We start from the raw sequence: 19,781 nt of genomic DNA on the forward strand, positions 1-19,781 counted from the left end.
AAAACAACGTTGATTAAATCACCACCCCCATTTGATACACAAAAAGCAGCTCTTTTGCGGCAATTTTGCATGACATTGGACAGAATTTCGGGCATAATCGCAGCAATTTCAGCTCGTATATTAGCTTTGAGTTCGTCAAGGTACTTAGGTTTGCTAGAATACAATTTACTACAGAAAAAAGTCTAGCACCGTTAAATCCGGAGAACGAAGAGGCCATTCCAAATCACCATTTTTTGAGACAACGCATCCTTGCTTTGCAAGACCTTGATTACGGTGTGGCAAGATGCCCCGTCTTGTTGAAAGTAGAAGTTTTTTTGTGGACAGACAAAGTGCGCCAAAATCCAGAGGTAGCGTGCGTTGTCGATGGTCTCTCCCTCTTTAAAAAATAAGGACCAATGATTGTTTTGGCGCACACTCCGGCTCAATCAGTTACTTTCTAGTCGTGCAGTGGTGTTTGATGTATAACGTGTGGATTCTGTGTCCCCCAAATTCGACAATTTTGTTTATTTACTCCACCGGAAAGGGTGAACGATTTCAGCGCGTTCTTTTGGTGTATATCGACTTACACCCAAAATAGTTTCAGAATTTTGTTTATCTGTCACAATCGGCTGGAAAATGGCGGAGTTGGTCAAAGTTGAAATACATGTTACATCGAGATGGCGCACCCCGTATATATTGAAGAAAGTCATTTGATTTCAATTTAATTTTCTTTAACAAATATATATTTCTAACAATAATCACGAGCAAACATATCTCAAATCCGGTGTAAAAATGTTTCTGCTGAAGTGATGAAATCCAAAAGTTCAAATGCATAGTGGAAGGATGGAAAACAGGTGTACTATTTATTACTGTAATGGCCTAAGCCTAGCCTAGTACGCTAACCATTGAATGCTGACCTTCGAGGTCTATCGAAAAGAAGCTTTCGCCATGAACTGTACCAAGGATCTGTTTTACCACAATATTCTTTTAAATGGTCGCAGTGGAAATCAAGGCTCTACAGCTTTAAAAAAAGGATCTGTTTTGCTTTTGTGCTTGATAAAATGAAAATTGAAAATCTAAATTGAGCTTGGGCTTTTAAACTGTATACTGCAATTATAATCTAGTAACCTGTTTTCACTCCTTGGCGGTTTTTACTCCTCAGGAGCCAAAAAAACCATGAGTGATGAAATCATGGATTTTAATGATTTGTCGAACTATGGTTTTTTCAACGCATGCTGATTGGAGTGATTTTTGAAACACTGCTTTTTTAGGAAATGTACGAAAATGCAATTAATAACACTGCAAAAGGTACTTGACTATCCAGTGAAAATAAAAAAATAAGATAAGTGACATAGTAGATTTGCAGAGCTGGAATAGAAGAAAATAAGATGAAAATATCCAAGTTCATCATGTCAAAGAAAAAATTGTACCGTTTTGAAGTCGATTAAACTGATTTATTAAAATGGTAATGTAAACAATTAAAGACGCTAACTTTTAAATAAATTAGTTCTAAAAGGTTTGTTAAACTCGTTAACTATAAAACATGTGAGAACAGCATTCAACAGGAGATTTTCTCATCTCATCAATGGAACTTAAATGGGATGAGACCTAAACGCCTGGTACTATGCACGGGGCGTTTGAGTATCATTCGAAAAGACGATTTCAGTTCAACATTCTTCATCAGTAAACATCAACTGCTGCGCTTACTATACCGAGACATCACTCGGTATCAGCCAGTCGTTTCAGCTACACGCAATATGTGTGACTTTTTGGATTTTGGTGTCTAATTGCGGCCAATTTGGTGCTGGTGTGGGTTTATCTAACTAGCATTACGTAGGTGTTAGTTACTGTTGAGGAGAATCCGATACAATAAAAAAACAAACAAGTTATTTACAGAAAAGGTTCAGCAACTTTGTAACAATTGAAATTTGAGGGTACCTTTAGAACGTTTTGTTCTATTACCCTTCGAGAGGTTCTTAACCATGAACCAAACACCCTGTAAGTGTCCATAGCTGCTAACATTTAGTATCGATGTCAACTACCAGGTGGTGTTGTATGTGTGTGTCGATGTAATGAGTTCGGCGACGGGTTCTGTCTCCGCTCGAAACGGAATGTAGCGCTTTATTGATGTGCGCGTATTCATTCATGAAGGCTACCGAATCACCTTGCGGAAGACATCACCAAGCAGTCGTTTATGAATGAGCTTATGTGCGCATGACAGCACTTTGCTGAGTCCCTATCATATGAAAGTGACACATCAGGTTGTCAGTTTCGAAAGGAAAGATGAATGAAAAACACCTTTTGTAATCGATTGAACGTTGCTTGTGCGATATCTTGATAACAAAAATTTTCTTGTCGTTTAGCCGAGATACTGAGCTGTCCCATCGAATGATTATCAAATGAGCGAGAACGATAGCTTACAGCTGGTGGTATGAAAGAGATAAGCAAAGAGAATGTGCTGGACTGACGGACAACGTACACGGGAGAAAATAACACCATTCATCCGACTGCAAAATTTTTCTGCTGTCTCTGTGCTCTTGCTAAGAGTCTCGTGAAGCAAGTCGTGTAGTTTGTTGGAAGAAAAATTGAATTTTCCGCTTGTTCAAATAGTGTGATTTGCTGAACCGTACTCGCGTTCGACGGTAGAAGGTACGGAAAAGTGATTACTATTGGATTTTGCCTACTAGCTAAGCAGTTTCGGGAAAAAATATTTGATCCTAGTGTAACTCTGTTCGAGTAATCTGATTGCTTTGTGTGTGCGGGTGTGCAGGGAATGGTAGTTCCAAAATCGGTTCTGGTAGGCAGTGATTTTTGCTACCCATTCCTTCCAATCTTCGCAGAATCGGATCAAGTGCTGATCGAAGCAATGCTACATATGAACTCAGTTTGTTGGTGTTTCCTTATGTGAGCAGTGAAAAGTGGAAAATAAGCCGAGGGTGTGTAATTTTTTTTTCTTGCTTCGTGCTTGTCCTCTGTGGTAAAGCTTCTGTCAATATTGAAAGTAGTTTTTTTTGCTGTCTGAAGACGGAAAAGCTATGTGAAGTTATTTTCAACCACTCAGACAAGCGTTTTGACCTCCAGAATATGACTACGAAAAGGATTATCGAAGATGTTCGGTGGAAATTACAGGAGTAACATTGCTATCGATGCCAGACTAGAGGATTAGGTCGAAAATTATGGAAGAAAATTGGGAAAATGGAAAATTCATAATATAGAGATATTGAAATATTAATACAAATAAAGATTCACACTAATACATTCTCCTAAACGCTTCGAGTATCAACTAAGCTCGCATGGGACAAGCACACATCTACAAGCTCTCCAATATCAAAGACGTACACATAGATAATCAGAGAGAACATTGGAACCTCGGCTACTACCTAACACGTACGGAACCACAATACTGTATGGTGAGAAAAGTAATATGTGTGATTCAAGCGACCGTGCCAAAACTATACTCATACAATGACATGGGATGTTATTTTTTTAATTTTATTCCTGTTACTCTTGTTCTTGTCGCTCTTTTGCTTCATCTATCTGCTTTCTGTTGCTCACTCGTACAATGGTCATCCATATTATATGGAAATCTTTTAAAAATAGAGTGTCAAAAACAGTTATCCATTCGTCGCCGTTGCTTATGACCTGCTCCACAGCAGCAGTAGAAACAACAAAAACAAAGACGGTTTTGACCAGTGCAGCTGACTGACATGTCCAAGGTCCCCGTAACAGCTCGAGTGCTTGAGATGTGTGGCGAGGCGATAGTGTAGAAAAACATCAAACATTGGATCTTCGCAACGTAAAGCTCTGGGGGGAAGACGCTGCGCGTGGCGAACATTCAGCCAGCGTCGTGCGAGAGAAAGGTCATCGCCGCAGCGATGTGTTCATTTAGCAGGGAATAGGCTTGATCCGTTTTTCGATTATCTATGTTTGCCGGATCTGCCAGACCCGCCCTTTCTGTCGCACCCGCTGGATTAAGACCGGATCTGATGAGTAGGAGAACCAACATAGGAAATTTCTATACTGACGTCTACATATAAATATATACAAATGTGTTCAGAATCAGCAGCTCAACAAACATACTGACTGATGAGTAACTTGTATATTCAATTGTTTATCAATTTCACACACAAAAATTCCCATCAACTAACAAACAGCGGAGTCCCAAGAGTGATTAAGATCGCTTTTCTTATCTATCCCGTTGAATGGCGGTTGGAGTTATACTTATAGTTTTGTGTTGCTAACATGAGCCGTTGCTAAACCGGATGTCTTTATTTAGGAAACTTAAAATTTTTCAAGCATCCAATCCTCGTAATTGATGTCCCGAAGGAAAAGAATTGGATTATTATTCCTCGCGTGTAAGGGAATTACTATCTCCCATTTATATTCATATTTTGATTTTGTACTGTCAAGTTTGTGAGAAACTTAATTGCTAATATTTAAGTTACGCAATCGTTAAAATTATAATGAATTTACTGGATGATCCAGTGGTTGGATGAATATGAACTTGGCCGGTTCTTCAACAGGGAAAGTTTAGGAGTGTCCACAGGAATCACATCCGAGGCCCCAGTTAATGTTTGCATCGTGCATGGCAAAGCTAAGTCCACATTAGAGAGTGTATGCAAGTGTAAGGTATGGGAGTAGGAAAGAAAGTCACATTTGCCTGTCCTGCACCAATATACACAGTCGTTCGTGGAAAGAGATGGAGAATGCGAGCGAGAGAAAAAAACGCCTAATGCTGAGTGTATGATGGAGAGATTGAGCGACAGTCGAGAAGCAGGTCTGAATGGGAATTTCATAGATGTATAATGAGAGTGAGTTTTGTTGATGGAAGCTCTGGTTGATAGGGATTTTGACGAGGATATTAGTTAGTGCCTTATTTTCTTTCCGTCATCTCGCCATCAAGTACTTTTCCTGAACTTTTGGTTTGACACAAACTGAAGATTACTAGGAAAACAGATAGCACAAGTGGAATATGCACATAAGCTCAGGTGTTAGTGTGCCGGAAAATGCAGTGGGGTGGGGTGTGAGCGAACGGATAAAAATATGTGGCTGACTCGAAAGATGAGTGAGAAGAATGATCAAGATAAGAGTGAACATTTTGCTTCAGTTACAGTGAAAATATATTGCAATATATCAATTAAGAACTGTATAGTTCTGATCAAGAGATGAGACGATGAGGAAAAATTGCTAGCAGAAATAATTACAATCTACGACAAATCCTAGTGCAATGGTAGATGTGAAACCAGACTCGCACTTCTATTGACACGACCATTAACGTTTGAGGTGCAAGGAAGTTTGACCGTTTGTGACTAAAGAGAGGGTGGAAATAAATGGAATGATAAGTGGTGCTATACGAACATGAAGTTGGTTAAATGGTTAAACGAATGGCCTGTGCGCGTGTTATTCAACAGCGGTGGTACGGATATTGGATATCTCGGATGTAGTGGCAAACGATGGATAAGAGCCAGTGAAATCATTTGTGTCAGGGAGAGGCAAAGGTGCTCGCAATAGTCAGCAATTACTATAGGGAGTGAAAACAGCTTATATGAAAAGGTAGCGGACAAAATGTCGCCGCCCACGCATCAGCACCGTATATTAATAGAGCTTCACACTGTACATACTATTCGTCAAGTTTCACTTGATGATTGAGAACGTTCTCTGTGGTCATGATGACCACGGTGAAATTCAACTGTACTGAAACTGTCAATATTGAGGTACTGTAGACTTCCAGTGTTCGGCCATGGGTAGAATATGAATTGCAGCCAGGATCATTAGTTTGAACGCATTATATTCTGTTTCTCGACTCAAATTGTCCTCTCTGCCATGTCAGAAGAATTTTGCTGTGTTCTTGTCTGACTTTCAAGAGACTTTCCAGTAGGGTAGTTGGTGACTTTGACCTCTGTATTAAAACGTTGGAGCTTGTTTATCCCAAGGGAGCTTATTTTTTTCAGGAATGCATTAAACTGCATTCGATAGTTTGCCTAAGGCAGCTTCTTTTGACCTGATGGTATACGGCTTTATGCTTTATCTGTGCTTGAAATTCAAGAACAAAATTAATTTCCATCTAATATTTTTAGTATTAATTGTTCGCTAAATATAACATCATATTTGAGATATATAAATATTATTTATTACATTTATTTCAAACTTAAGTTTAAGTTTATTTCATTAAAAATTCCACATGGCTACAGTGTGTTGCGCGTCAAATTTAGATTTTTTGGGAGTATAGCTAAGTTGTTAAAATTTCATTGCAGATTTTTCACATTACAAAACCTGTTTTAATCCGCCTATTGGTGTAATTGTGCTTTTCTCATTTTTCCAAACTATGATTCCATGGCTAATTATGTTCAATATAATTGTGGTAATGTCACATTCTTAGTATACCTTGCACCTATATACAATGGTTCGCCATCGACGAACTTGATAAGCTACGTGTCGACGCTGAAACACCAAAAACTATATAGCTAAGTTGTTAAAATTTCATTGCAGATTTTTCACATTACAAAACCTGTTTTAATCCGCCTATTGGTGTAATTGTGCCTTTCTCATTTTTCCAAACTATGATTCCATGGCTAATTATGTTCAATATAATTGTGGTAATGTCTATTACATTCTTAGTATACCTTGCACCTATATACAATGGTTCGCCATCGACGAACTTGATAAGCTACGTGTCGACGCTGAAACACTTGAACCAAAAACTATATTCAATTGGGTTAATTTGCAGTAGTTGAATGTTGTCTTCTTGCAAACTTATTTGGGCATGCTAGGGTTGGTGTGTAAGGGGTATGAAAACCCCACAAACCATAACCACCACCCCAGATTATTTTAATGTCTGGTGGGTGAAGGAAATGAGAGTTATAGGTTTGTAGTAGGTGTGATGGGGTCATAGGCTAAGAAAGGGGGGGGGGGCTTGGCGGTGGAGTGATTATGGGTTTGGGGGGGGGGGGGAAGGAATAGAGGGGATGGTGGTGCGATCTGTGGGGAGAGTGACCCCCCGTCACACACCCCTGCTTAAATCCACAATACTTGGCCTGGATTACGTTGACGATTTACAGAGTATTGGCAAAACCTTTCTATATGACAGTCAAAAATGTGTTAAATGAATTAAGTGAATCCAAAAAAGTCAATATTGGTCAAAGAAAATTTCCTCGAGATTCAGGAATCAGTAGCCCAAATAGTACGTTCCCTCTGTTGATCGGAGACTTTTGCCTTGTCGTGATTTGTCTATTCATCATGTCCTGACGGGAAGGATTGGGAAGTGGTTAGGTTAGGAATAAGGAAAATAACCACACAGAAAACATAGAAAATGCGGAAGTATTCTTCACTCCCAAAGACACTTCTCGTTGACGGATATAACACCCCCGAAGGAATATTGAGTTAACAGAACGACAACACCCCCGAAGAGATATTGTAGTTTAAATGCGGCTTAAACTATAGCTTTACCATACAGGGTTAGGAACAATACCATATCCTTGAGTTTCAGCTCTGTGTACATAGGTTCATCTATGTATGGAGAACCAAAGATCTGGATACGCAATTGCATTGCTGCAAGGTAATTACATTTCAAATGATATGAAGCTCCGTCATCGGATTCACAAAGATCACACGACTAATACTCAGCACGCTGAATAGTAGCCAAGTGATAATTTAGTTTGCAATATTCAGTAAGTGCCCTGACTAGAATACTGCAATAGTGCTTGGACCTTTTCGGATTCACATCCGGCAGAAAAGTCTTTGCTTGAACGTTGGTTTGCAAGCTACGCCAATGGTTTGCGTTATCGAAAGTGGTAGAACTGGTTCTGGACCAACGAAGTCAGTCACAGCGTCAGCTCTAACCAATTCGTCCGCTCATTCATTTCCAATAATATCGGAAGTACCGGGAAGGAGGAAGATAGCATTTGAAATTCTAGGTTCTTCGATTTGAGTTCGACATGCGATTACTAATTTCGATCTCGAATCTGCCGAACTAAGTGCTTTCAGAGCAGCCTGACTGTCAGAGCAAAAATAGATTTTTTATCGCAAATTCTCTGTTGAAGTGCCAATTGTACGCCACAGAATCGCAAATATTACTGCTTAAAATACGGAACAGTATCTATCAAGTGAATGAGTTTGATTTAATCTCATTTCACGACAATAGACACCAGTACCGGCTCGGTCCTCTAACAAAGAACCGTCAGTACACACTATGTACGTATTCTTCAAGTTGTCGCTCCATCCAGCCCGACAGTCATTCTTCGCGAAGAGGAATTCTTACATTGAAAGTTCTAAAAGGAAAACTACATTGAGTGTAAGACCTTTAGGAGCAAGCGTATAATAATCCCAAGTAACCATTTGGGGCAACAGTCTTGTGTGGCTAGTTGCAGCTTGTGAGCTTGTGCGACCACCCCTGGCTGCTACTCCGTTATCGATCTGAACTAGCTGAAGTTGCACAAGGGAATCAGTAGATAACTATGCTTGGGAGTAGCGAAACATCTTTCAATGTGCAACTCCTGGTAATCCTAAACTGTTTTTTTATTGATCAACACCGGCGTCGGTCAAGCCCGAACGTAGATCGCAGAAGGAAAGGGAAGGAATGTTAGTTCGATACTTGCTTTTGCTAGAGGCCGTATATACTACAGCGCACTGCACAAGTATCGCGGGAGGAGGATATTTGTTAGTAAGTATAGAAGTTGGATTCTACTTCTGCATTACTGACGTCAGAGAGGTGACTCCACTATCTGGACTAGATTGCGATCCATCAATTCATGGACCGGGGACCAACGGCTTTACTTCCCCTTCGAAGGAAGACGTGAACCACAGATTTTTTCACCTTAGAAAAGTCTCAACGACCTCGGCTGGGATTGAAACCCGACCAATTGGAATGAGTGGCGGTCACGATGACGGTGCCGTCATCATGTGTGGCTAGTTGCATGATCTATTGATTTACTGTTCCAAAGCCTAGTAGCTTGAAGACGAAATGCACAAGAAAGTGCTTTTTGTTACAGAAACACATAGTGGTTTTATGTTCAAGAGTGCAGTAGGTGTTGTCGAGAACGCACCAGTCTTCGCCACCTGTATATGGTTTACATTTGATTGGATTGTCATAACTTCTCCCTTCTGCCATCAAACAAGGCACACGTATGCCAGTATTGGTCTAACAACTGTTGTGTAGATTCACTGAAAATACTTTGGTTGGACGCTTCAAGATTTGCCGAAAGTCCGTTTCCATTGGCTGAAGGCCATACAAGTCTTCCTGATTCTGAAATCGATGTGAGCTGTCCAATTATGTTTTGAGTCAAGAATTACCCCAACGTACATAACTTAATCTGCGACAATGATTTCAGAGCCAAAGAACTGCAACGAACAAGCTCCGGTTGTAATCCTTCGTTGCGTGAAAATCACCATTGATGTTTTATTTGGTTTAACTGATAGTCCAACAGACACCATTGCTCAACAGCACATAAGGCTTGTAGCATCAAATCAAAAAGTATGTTAAGGCAAATACCGGTGATCATTGTATGATAATCATCGGCGAAACCATACATCGGAAACCAAGCTCATTAGGTTACTTCAACAAGCCATCTGTGACAAGGTTCCTTAGAAGTGGTGACAGCACACCCACCCAGAAGTGGTGACCCACCTCAGTTTCCTTATCTCTACTTGTCTTAATGATGAGCACAGATGTCGGTTGCTAAGCATTGCGTGTATCCAGTTCGTGATATATGATGGTACTCTATGACCTCGTGCTGCTTCCGAAATGGATTCGAAAGACACGATGTCAAAAGCACCTTCAATATCGAGAAAAACTCATAAACTTGATTGCTTTTTTGAAAAAGTTTTTTCAATGTAGTAGACATTGTGTAACAGAGTGGTAGTAGTCTGCTCCCGCGGATATGCATATCCGCATATACCCAAGCTAGCATCCCGAATGTAGTGGTCGATTAAACGTTCCACTGATTTGAAAAGAAAGGAGGTCAGCTTGATCGGTCTAAAACTGCTTGCTTCACATAAGTGACGCGGCAACCTTTGCGAAAAAATTATACAGTTATTTTTCGACACGCTAATGGAATATATCCTGTTGCAAGACTACAAGTAAGATTTTTTTTCAAAATATGCTTGAAGTGTTCATATTCTCTTTGTAGTAGAACGGGATTGATTTCATCTTTTCCCGGAGAGTTATACGGAGCAAAACTTTCAACCGCCCATTTGATCGATTCGGTTTCACAATTCTACGAGTAAATGCCCAAGAATCAAAACTACCTGAAAAGAACACCCCATTTCAAATATTATGTCATGTAATTTATGGTGTGAACTTGTTGTGTGTAAATTCGAATAGTTACTTGAATACGAGGTTTATAGTTCATGTATGAACAATTTTTAAGATTAGTTTGGTTTAATCAGCTGCTTCAATGAAGTTCCGCTAATGCCTACTAAGCCAAGAAGACCAATTTGGATGTATTAATACAAACTTTGAAATTCACATCGAAACTAAGCAGCGTTTAGCTACCCTAGGGAAAATCCTCCCGATTTTCCCACCGACTAAGCACTATTTACGCCTATCCGATCCGTTTTAGTGCCGGTTCAGTTCCAAGCACGGACACCAATATTCCGTCCCGGACAAGTGTGAATGCTCGCATTTGAATTGTATGAAAGAATATTGGCGTCCGAGCACGGCACTTAACAGTCACTGAATCGGATCGGAAAGGTATAGGGGAAAATGGGGTAAAACGCACCCCCGGGGCTAAATGCACCCCTTGTTTATATCGAAAACTGCTGTAAATTTCTAGAAAAGCGTAACACCAGTCGGAAGTCCGTCATAGTTAACAAAGTTTGAAAACCGTACATCAATAGCAACTCTAGAAATAAACAAAAAACAATAACGTACTCTTATCATGTAATTATCGTGGCTCGTGCAACAAGGATTTTCAGCTCTAATGAATGCTGTTTTACTATTATATCCGTGCATTCCAGTTCTATTTATACCGTTGTTCATTATTCTGTCGCACTATATATGAAAAATCTATTAAATGGTTCACTTTTTGCTAAATTTCTATCTCTGCTCCATCGGGGGCAAAATGCCCTCTTCTTTGATTTTGCTGATTTTTTAATCGAAAACAGAAAAATCGTTCTGAAAACATGGTAATTGCATAACCTAAGGCTATTTAATGGCACACTTTTGTGAAATCCCGTCAGAAAACAAAACTACTTGCTTGTTCACCGAGCATTCTGCCCCATTGATGCGGTGCATCCTGCCCCGTTGTTATAGTGCATTATGCCCCGTTGTTATGGTGCATTTTGCCCCGCACAGGTGCGTTTTGCCCCGCTTATTTTTGTAAAGGTGATTTTCAATGATTTTGAAAAATTGAATTTTTTTATGTTTTTGAATACTTTGCAAAGCGTTATGATTGTGATTACAGAGGAAAGTGTTGGCTAGACGATAGCATTAACTAAATTTTTCCAATTGATGTTCTACAGCTGAGTTATGATCATATTTCCTTAGGGGGTGCGTTTTACCCCATCTTCCCCTAAATCTGGCTTAAATCGGTTTGCGTCGGCACAATCGGCCGACTATGCCATTATTAACTTCAAGCCTAATATTCAATTTCCAAATCAATTTATCTATCCTTCGAGTCCATATCGTTTAACGAAGATATAAACAATACTTAGAATTCCTCTTTATCCTGTTTATGCCATTAATATGTAGATGTCGCAGTAGGTAATGAAGGCTCAAGTTACCTCAAGGCTTGGAAGTGTGCGTAGTGTTCAACTTTGCCACCAGATTATCCATTTAAACCTTTTCAAAACTCTAAAAGAAGAATATCAGTCGATTTATTAGATCATCACGATTCAATTCATGCAAAATACCTGCTGAAAAAAACCATCGGCTTAGCTCAATGGTGCTTTTGAAAAAGTGGTTGCGATTTTTGCATTGCGCAGTTGTGTTGCGTACCCGAGCACGGTGTGGTAGTGTGACAAAAAATCACAGCCACTTTTTCAAAAGCACCATTTAGCGAAACCGATAGTTTTTCCAGCAGCTATTTTGTGTGATTTGAATCGTTATGATCTAAAAAATCGGCTGATGTTCTTCTTTTAGAGTTTTGAAAAGGTTTAAATGGATAATCTGGTGGGAAAGCTTAACACAATTTTTCCTACCCATACTACCCAGCGTTCAAATCTAACACATGATCAAAAAAGGTAACTTGAACCTTAAACAGCAAAGCCTATAAAGATTACTATTGGACAGGCTCAATTTAACATATCCTCTACTGACTTTTAGGATCAAAGCACCTTACTTTAGTGCCAGACTATGGCCATACATCCGGTTACATGAAATACAAAAAAAAAGATCCCGCGAAAACCCATCATGATTAATTGATACTTCATGTAGGCCAAAGTCCACCCGCTGGTATCGCCTCACAATTTACATTCGAGTAGCATATTCGTTTCTTCATTGGCTTCAATTCAATTTCAATACACATCACCAACACGCTATGCTATCCACGTAACTGGTACTAGCAGTCCTACATAGGGTATCGTACCTCTTATAGCAGTGGAGACTAGCAATATTATTTTCGAATAAGGAAGCGAACCATGTCACTTTCTACATTAAATATGAATATATTTGTTCTAAATTATCGGTTAACTTGTAGTTTGAATAAAATAACTTTTTAAAATATCTGCTACTTCCCTGCACATAGTGAACCAAAACAAGGTGCGGTATGAGCTAAGCATAACTCCTGGACATTCATTCCCGCCTAATATACTTTTGCAAACTACAAATGTGTCGCACGTTACATTGAGGTGTATCTTCATTTTACTTGAGGATTCGATTTATGGTTGATTAACATGTACAGATATAACACGAACTTTGGGAATAATTCAAATTTTACTTGTTTTCTTCAGGGACAATATCACAATCAAAACAATAATTCTGCGACCAACGTACAGGAAAAAATCATCAGTGCTGCTATACTACAACAAACCAGAAAATTTATTTTTTAGAACATTTAGGAATAAGGTATCAATTCAATTCAAGTTATTGAACTAATTCCGAGTGTAGCGAAGCTAGGTTTTTACTTTCATCTGGATCTGCTACAAAGTTGTCTCGTGACAATGCAATGTACAATGTGAAACTAATGTTAACCAACTGTTGACCCTTGGCATTGTAATTTCTGTGTGACTGAAGTTCTGGGAGCTTATCTTCTAACAGCCATTGTTTAAATTTGGTTTGATAGGAGGGTGAAAGTTGATTGCGAATGTTTTTTTTTAATCCACTTTGTCGCAATGTGATTTTTAGGAAAGATTCGCAATAATGGTACTTTATTTTGTGACAGATTATTGGTAATATAGCTTCCATTAATTATTATTCAAACAATAGTGCGGATCGCAACCTAATAAAGTTTAAACAGGCTTTTCTCCCTATATTCAATGAAAGTATAGCGCAACGATGTCTCGCGTGCTTTTTAATTAAATATACAGTGAAAAAAACATATCACGAGCTTGTTGTCGTCTAACCGTGCTGTCACTGAAGATCGATAGTGATCTTCTATTGCCGTTGACCTAACGTGCAATTAACCTTACACATTGATTATATATGGTTTGTGTATGTATTATAGTATACTGCTGTCCATAAAGGCACGGCAGTCTCATAATATGAGAGCCTTGTGAATGGAATAGTTTTACTTTGATGGATTTCTGAATACTCATTTTTGACGAAAACACTTATGAGATTCTTATGCTTTTATAGGCAGACTATGAGGTATACACTAGTGGTCGCAGTGGAAAAGTTTCCCCTGACCAAAACAATGAGGGATACAAATTTAAATATAAATTTCGAATTACCCAACAGAAACGATAGGTGGGTAATGTCTAAGATATAACGGGAGGGTCGTTACTACTCCTAGGGCTGTTAATTCAAATCAACAATCCGTTAGTGAGGTTTCTGTCTTCTCAGTATAATGATGTTCCGTCGGTTGCCTTAAAACCAGTGGCTTCGAATGATTTCACAAATATTCAAATCAATAAATTTGCGGTTGGAGTTAACATGAAATAAGCCGCATCCAATCATTAACATGTTTTAGTTGGATGGTTTGAAAATCAGCTTTCAGGTATTCATGCAAGTTTCCAGCCATTGGGAATGATGTTCTTCAGATTGTTGTATAGTAGCTCTGAAAAAGACTATTGTTTTAATTCTCTTAATTCAGGTGTCAAGGCAATAAATATAGCCAAATTCGAACGATTCGTACAAGATATTGTAGCGTTTACTTTAAATAACACGAAAACTGTTAAAAAATATCAAATATCGTTCAGCGATTATGCATTGAGGAATGATAACAGTTTTATGGGTCATTCGGAAATATCTAAATAAATCTTGAAAAAATATAATAAAAGACAGAATATTACTTTTTTTCAAAATAACACTACATCACAAAGATAATTGATGATCGAATATTATCACTTTCAGTAAACTGCCCATGATCGCAAACCTGTCCCATAAAGATAGGAAATCCCATAGAAAACGGGACAAATATGCGATCACGGGTAGTAAAGTTCCTTGTAGAAATTTTGGGATGGGCGATACTGAAAAAAATATCGATACTTCGATATCGCGATACTTTGGATTATTACGATACTGTGTATCGATGTACCGGTTTCAATATTATCGATCGGTATCGAATTTTTTTCTATATTTTCAAGAACAATTTTCACCGCATTTCAATTAGCGAGAAAATGAAAATACATAATTAAAATTTGCACAATCCTGCAATTTAAAAAAAAACAAGTTATGTTTATTTCTAAATGCAAATTGCAAAAACTGCAGGATTATTACGATACTGTGTATCGATGTACCGATTTCGATATTATCGATCGGTATCGATTGTTTTTTCTATATTTTCAACAACAATTTTCACCGCATTTCAATTAGCGATAAAATGAAAATACATAATTAAAATTTGCACAATCCTGCAATTAAAAAAAATAAGTTGTGTTAATTTATAAATTCAAATTGCAGAAAATTATAGTAATCCAAAATGATAATTTGTTCTGAAATTTGAAAATGGAAAAATACAACATTAGAAAATGAAATGATGAAAAACAAAAATTAGAACCTGTAAAGAATGCATGATGTCATCAGAAAAAAATGTACCCGTTTAGGTTTACTTAGTTGTGCAATAGTGCCTTTCACTAGGATTCCATGGTTTGGTATGTTCGCTATAATTTTAAAATATTTGGACAGCTCGTCATCATTTTAGCCATCAGTAATCGAGGGCTGCAAAGCCAAGCTATGTAATATTAATTTCAAATGGTTTTATGTCAAAAGAATAAATTTGATTACCCTGGTTTGGAGGTGCCCTTTGTGATGTTCCATAAACCAATTATATTATGCTCATGCTTCGTAAGGTAAGAGTAATATGATCGTAGAAATTAGTATGCTTCTTTATCTCATTTTCGAACAGATCGGAAAGTCAAAAAGCGCACCGCCTGCTAACAGCACACAAACAAAAAATATTACCCGCGTCGCTCTAACGCAGAACCATCTTAGACCTACCGTGCGCGAGGTGGAACAGTTTATCAATGTGAAAATGGAACTTGTTCTTACAGAAATTTCACACATACAACTACATCATACGAGACAAGTTGTGCTAATAACGTTCAATTCCGTAGCCGAGGCAGAAAGCTTCGTAGCAAAGAACAACATGCAACACAATGTTCAATATGAAAACGTCAAAATTAAGATCCTCGTGTATATCTGAACTGATCTGACCGAAAATCCCTTGACGACTTGGCACCTCGCATTAGTACGGATTATATTTAAAGATCCATGTCGAAGTATGAAGAAGTGGAATCCGTCACAAATAACACTTTTTCCGTGGTATCCTACACAAATGTGTATTAACACATACATAGATACATAGTCTCTTCAGCGAAGTTGTTTCTTATTATATCCCCTACAACTGTACTGAATACAGTTTTTTATTATTTTCATGAATGACCACACAAACATTTGCTTCAGCTTTAGGGGGAATAATCACCAAACTAATACTTTAATAAGATAGGGAATATTTTATAGACAAACTTTGCTGAAGACAGTATAGCTCGAAAATCGGTTTTTCGTGGTCAAAACAATTTTGATCACATTTTTGCCTATTTGGAAACACTGTGAATTGGAGTGAAAACATTAATAAATAAACAAATAAACAAGCAATTAGTAAATAAACAAATTATCAAAATCAGAGGGTGTTGGTTCAGACTTGGGTTGGTCATCATGGTGTTGCTCGTAACTCGTAAGAAGAATTTTTATCGCTAAGCATTGTGCCTGTGGTTGCTCTAAACACCAAAACTCGTTGGAGCGCAATATTTTCAATATGGTTGTGCTACAGTACTTGGGAAAATTTACGGATCCGACTTATATGAAAATTCTATAATTAATCAAGGTAACGCAGTTCATTTTTCATTTTTTTTAATTTTCTGAAATTCAACATTTCCACCGGAACTTTCCGGTATTGTCGATAGTAAATATTGTGTCCAAAAATGTCTATTGTAATTAGTTTTGTACCAATTGGCTATCATGATGATACCCGTTTATATGACTGCGTTAATCAATCTGTGACTTCAGAATCGAAAATTTAATATCTATTTTATTGGTATAATGTATCTTTTATTTGAAATCAAGTTTCATTCAATCGGTCGTGGATTCCGTGAGAAATAGTTGCGAAATTAACTCAGGTATTTGGAAACAAATCCTTGGTTTTACCTTTCTAGACGTCCTGGAAAGTGTCCTTTATTTTGCAGTATGCTGACTTTTGCTCTAAAATACTTGAGGGACCTATTGTGGAAAGTATTCATAACAGGTTTGAGTCGTGGTACCTAAATTCCGAGTAACGCGAGGAACGTGTACATTGAGCCAATTTATTCTGATTCCAACAGTACCTTTATTAACCGCAAAGCTAGGCAGAGGTGAACCTCTTGTATAAGAATAAATAATTAGCACGCAGGAGCTTCTGTATGTTTTGATGTTCACGATTAAAAGTCGACTAAACAAAATTACTTTGTAAGAATCGGATATATTGTTGGGTTTTTATACTGAAGTTTTTTTTATCGACTTTTATAGAGGACAGCCCCACTGCTTTTTTTCATAAAAGGTTTATTTGACACGGCATTTGCAAAAGCTTTTTTACGCCGGGGTCAAAAGTTCTTGAGACTATCACGTTATAATAAAAATTCACTTTCTAATGCTAACACTGAGGATAATCATCATTTTGAATATTTTTATTTATACTCTATTTTCTTGAATTTCATTGTAAACTTATTGATAGTTTTTCTGTAATCTTTGTTTATTTTTTTCTTTATTTATATCGTTTCATCTAACTTAACTAACTGCGAAGAAATCTAAATTGTTTGTGGGTAACAAGGGAAGAAAACTAGAAACGTTGTGGGGATAATTATATTTGAATATTTATTGTTTTCAGGAAATGATAAATATGGACCATGTATGTAAGATCTCGTAAAGCGAGGATATCACGAACAGGAACATAGGGTGGTTTTCTTCTAGCTCGTAAGGAGTCTATTAATTGAGATTTGGCTTCACGATATTCAGTGCAAGACCAAATAACATGTTCAATGTCTTCGTAACCCTCTCCGCAAGCACATTGATTATCTTCTGCGATCCCAATACGGCGGAGATGCGCATTCAACGTATAATGGTTGGACATGAGCCTAGATATCACACGAATGAAGTTTCGACTTACATCCAACCCTTTGAACCATGCCTTCGTTGATACTTTAGGGATAATTGAATGCAACCACCGTCCCAGATCTCCATTGTCCCATGATGTTTGCCAACTAGTAAGCGTCCTCTGACGAGAAGCGCTATAAAATTCATTGAAGGCAATAGGTCTTTCATAGATGTCACCGTCCAGTGCCCCTATTTTGGCTAAATTATCCGCTCTCTCATTACCCGGTATGGAGCAATGAGCGGGAATCCACGCTAAGGTAATTTGATAAGATTTATTTGTTAATTTAGTTAAGTATTCTCGTATCTTCTTCAAAAAGAACGGATCGTGATTATCAAGCTTTAATTGTGCTGAGGCTATCTGTGAGGATGAAATAATGGCTCGGAAGTAAAGTATCAATGATTTCCAGACTATAGTGAACTGCTGCTAGTTCGGCTGTGTAAACAGAGGCAGGTTCTGCAAGCTTGAAAGAGATCGAGGTGTTATTGTTGAAAATACCGAAGCCAGTGGCCTCATTGATTCGTGACCCATCAGTGTAGAACATTTTATGGCAGTCAATGTGTTGGTATTTACTTATGAATATTTTAGGGATCTCCAGAAAGCGCAGGTGATCCGGAATTCCATACGAATTTCCTCTTGCATGGACGTGTCGAAAAATAAAGTGGAATCGGAGCCCCACTGCTTGATGTTTATATCCAATTCTTACATTCATATATATTTGAAGCGACTGACAAATATTCAAAAAAGAGAAAGAAAAAAAAATCAAACGATACCACGCGCGAGTATCGCTCGGAAAGTATCGATACCGATACTTTATGCCACCTGGAAGTATCGATACAAAAATACTCGATACATTGAAGAAAAATATCGATACCGTCAGCGTCGATACGAGTATCGCCCATCCCTAAGAAATATTTACTATAACAATGTAATATGCCAACTCTCTATGCCTAATTATAAAAGCGATAAATTTTGCATCTCACTTTTAATCGTACGAAGACAGCTTGTCGCTTTCGACGTTATTAAAAACGGTCACTTTTGCGTTGCGCTAAGAGGTAAACGTGGTCAAATAAGTGGCCAACATTATTTTCTACTGGTAGCTGTGTTTCTATTTTATGAAATGCTTAAATTTTTGATATTGAGACACTTTTCTACATAAAAGTCCACCTTGTATCTTATTTTTCGATTTTATGGATCACGCAATAATCACTTCGTCGCTGTTGTGCAATCTTGTGACAAACGCCATTTGGGGTAAACTGAGTTAGATATGCCACATTACTTGTTTAAAAAATCTCTGCAAAATGGCGTTTACAGAATTTTGACATTCTGCTTGGTTACTGAAATATGCGAGAAACGAGTTTTTTGCTTCAAATGGTTTTATTGCTTCAAATGACTGTGTCTGGGGATTGGCTCAAGTTATTTTGATGTATTAGATGTTTTCCTGTGTAAAATTATCTGAGAAACACTATGGCATTATCAAAATAACAATACACGAATTGTGAGAAAAATGCAGTTTTTTTAACTAAAAAAATATAGCATGCATATTTGGCAACAGTGTAAAAGAAAACTACTATTTATAGAGAAATTTTTTTTTCTAGATTCGCAGACTCATTTCCTTCAAAATGTATCTCACCGATTGTTTCTAGACCAAATTAAGCCAAAGATATGAAAAAAGTTAATAATTGATGCTTTATACGCTTTTTATCGCTCGGGTGCTGTCAGTTCAATCGAAGATGGCGTCGAAACAGTAAACACTCCGCGAGCGTGTTGTACGGTTTTACGAGACGCATGGTCATCGTGGAAAAAAGTATACGGTAGACCACTTTCGAGACGAAAACGTGCCCGTGAGTACATTTTACCGGATCCTGGCATCCTTGAGCGTGGAGCGGAAGGCAGGTAGCGAAGAAGAAGAAGGAAGTGTTGAAAAAGCTGTTCGACAACAAAGACGGAACGAGTTTCCACGATGCCGGCTGAAAATATCAATGCTCCCATACCTTGATTCACCGAACCCTCAAGGTGGAGGTCATCATCTGTCGGAAGAAGTCTCGGTTCCACGAATACACGGACGAGCAGATAGCGATCGTG

General features: G+C 38.1%; 1 protein-coding gene across 7 annotated transcripts in view; it reads left to right on the plus strand.

The window, feature by feature from the left end:
- Positions 1-2,470: 2,470 nt before the first annotated feature.
- The window catches only part of LOC131693026 (guanine nucleotide-binding protein G(s) subunit alpha), a 57,869-nt gene continuing 40,558 nt past the window's right edge, over positions 2,471-19,781 (plus strand). Inside the window, exon 1 of one of the 7 annotated variants that reach the window (XM_058980487.1) lies at positions 2,471-2,628. The gene's annotated coding sequence lies outside the window, so the exon portion shown is untranslated. The other 6 variants (XM_058980492.1, XM_058980493.1, XM_058980488.1 and 3 more) reach the window with 6 other exon arrangements.

Source organism: Topomyia yanbarensis, chromosome 3, assembly GCF_030247195.1.
Source record: "Topomyia yanbarensis strain Yona2022 chromosome 3, ASM3024719v1, whole genome shotgun sequence".
NCBI classification, from domain to species: Eukaryota; Metazoa; Arthropoda; class Insecta; order Diptera; family Culicidae; genus Topomyia; species Topomyia yanbarensis.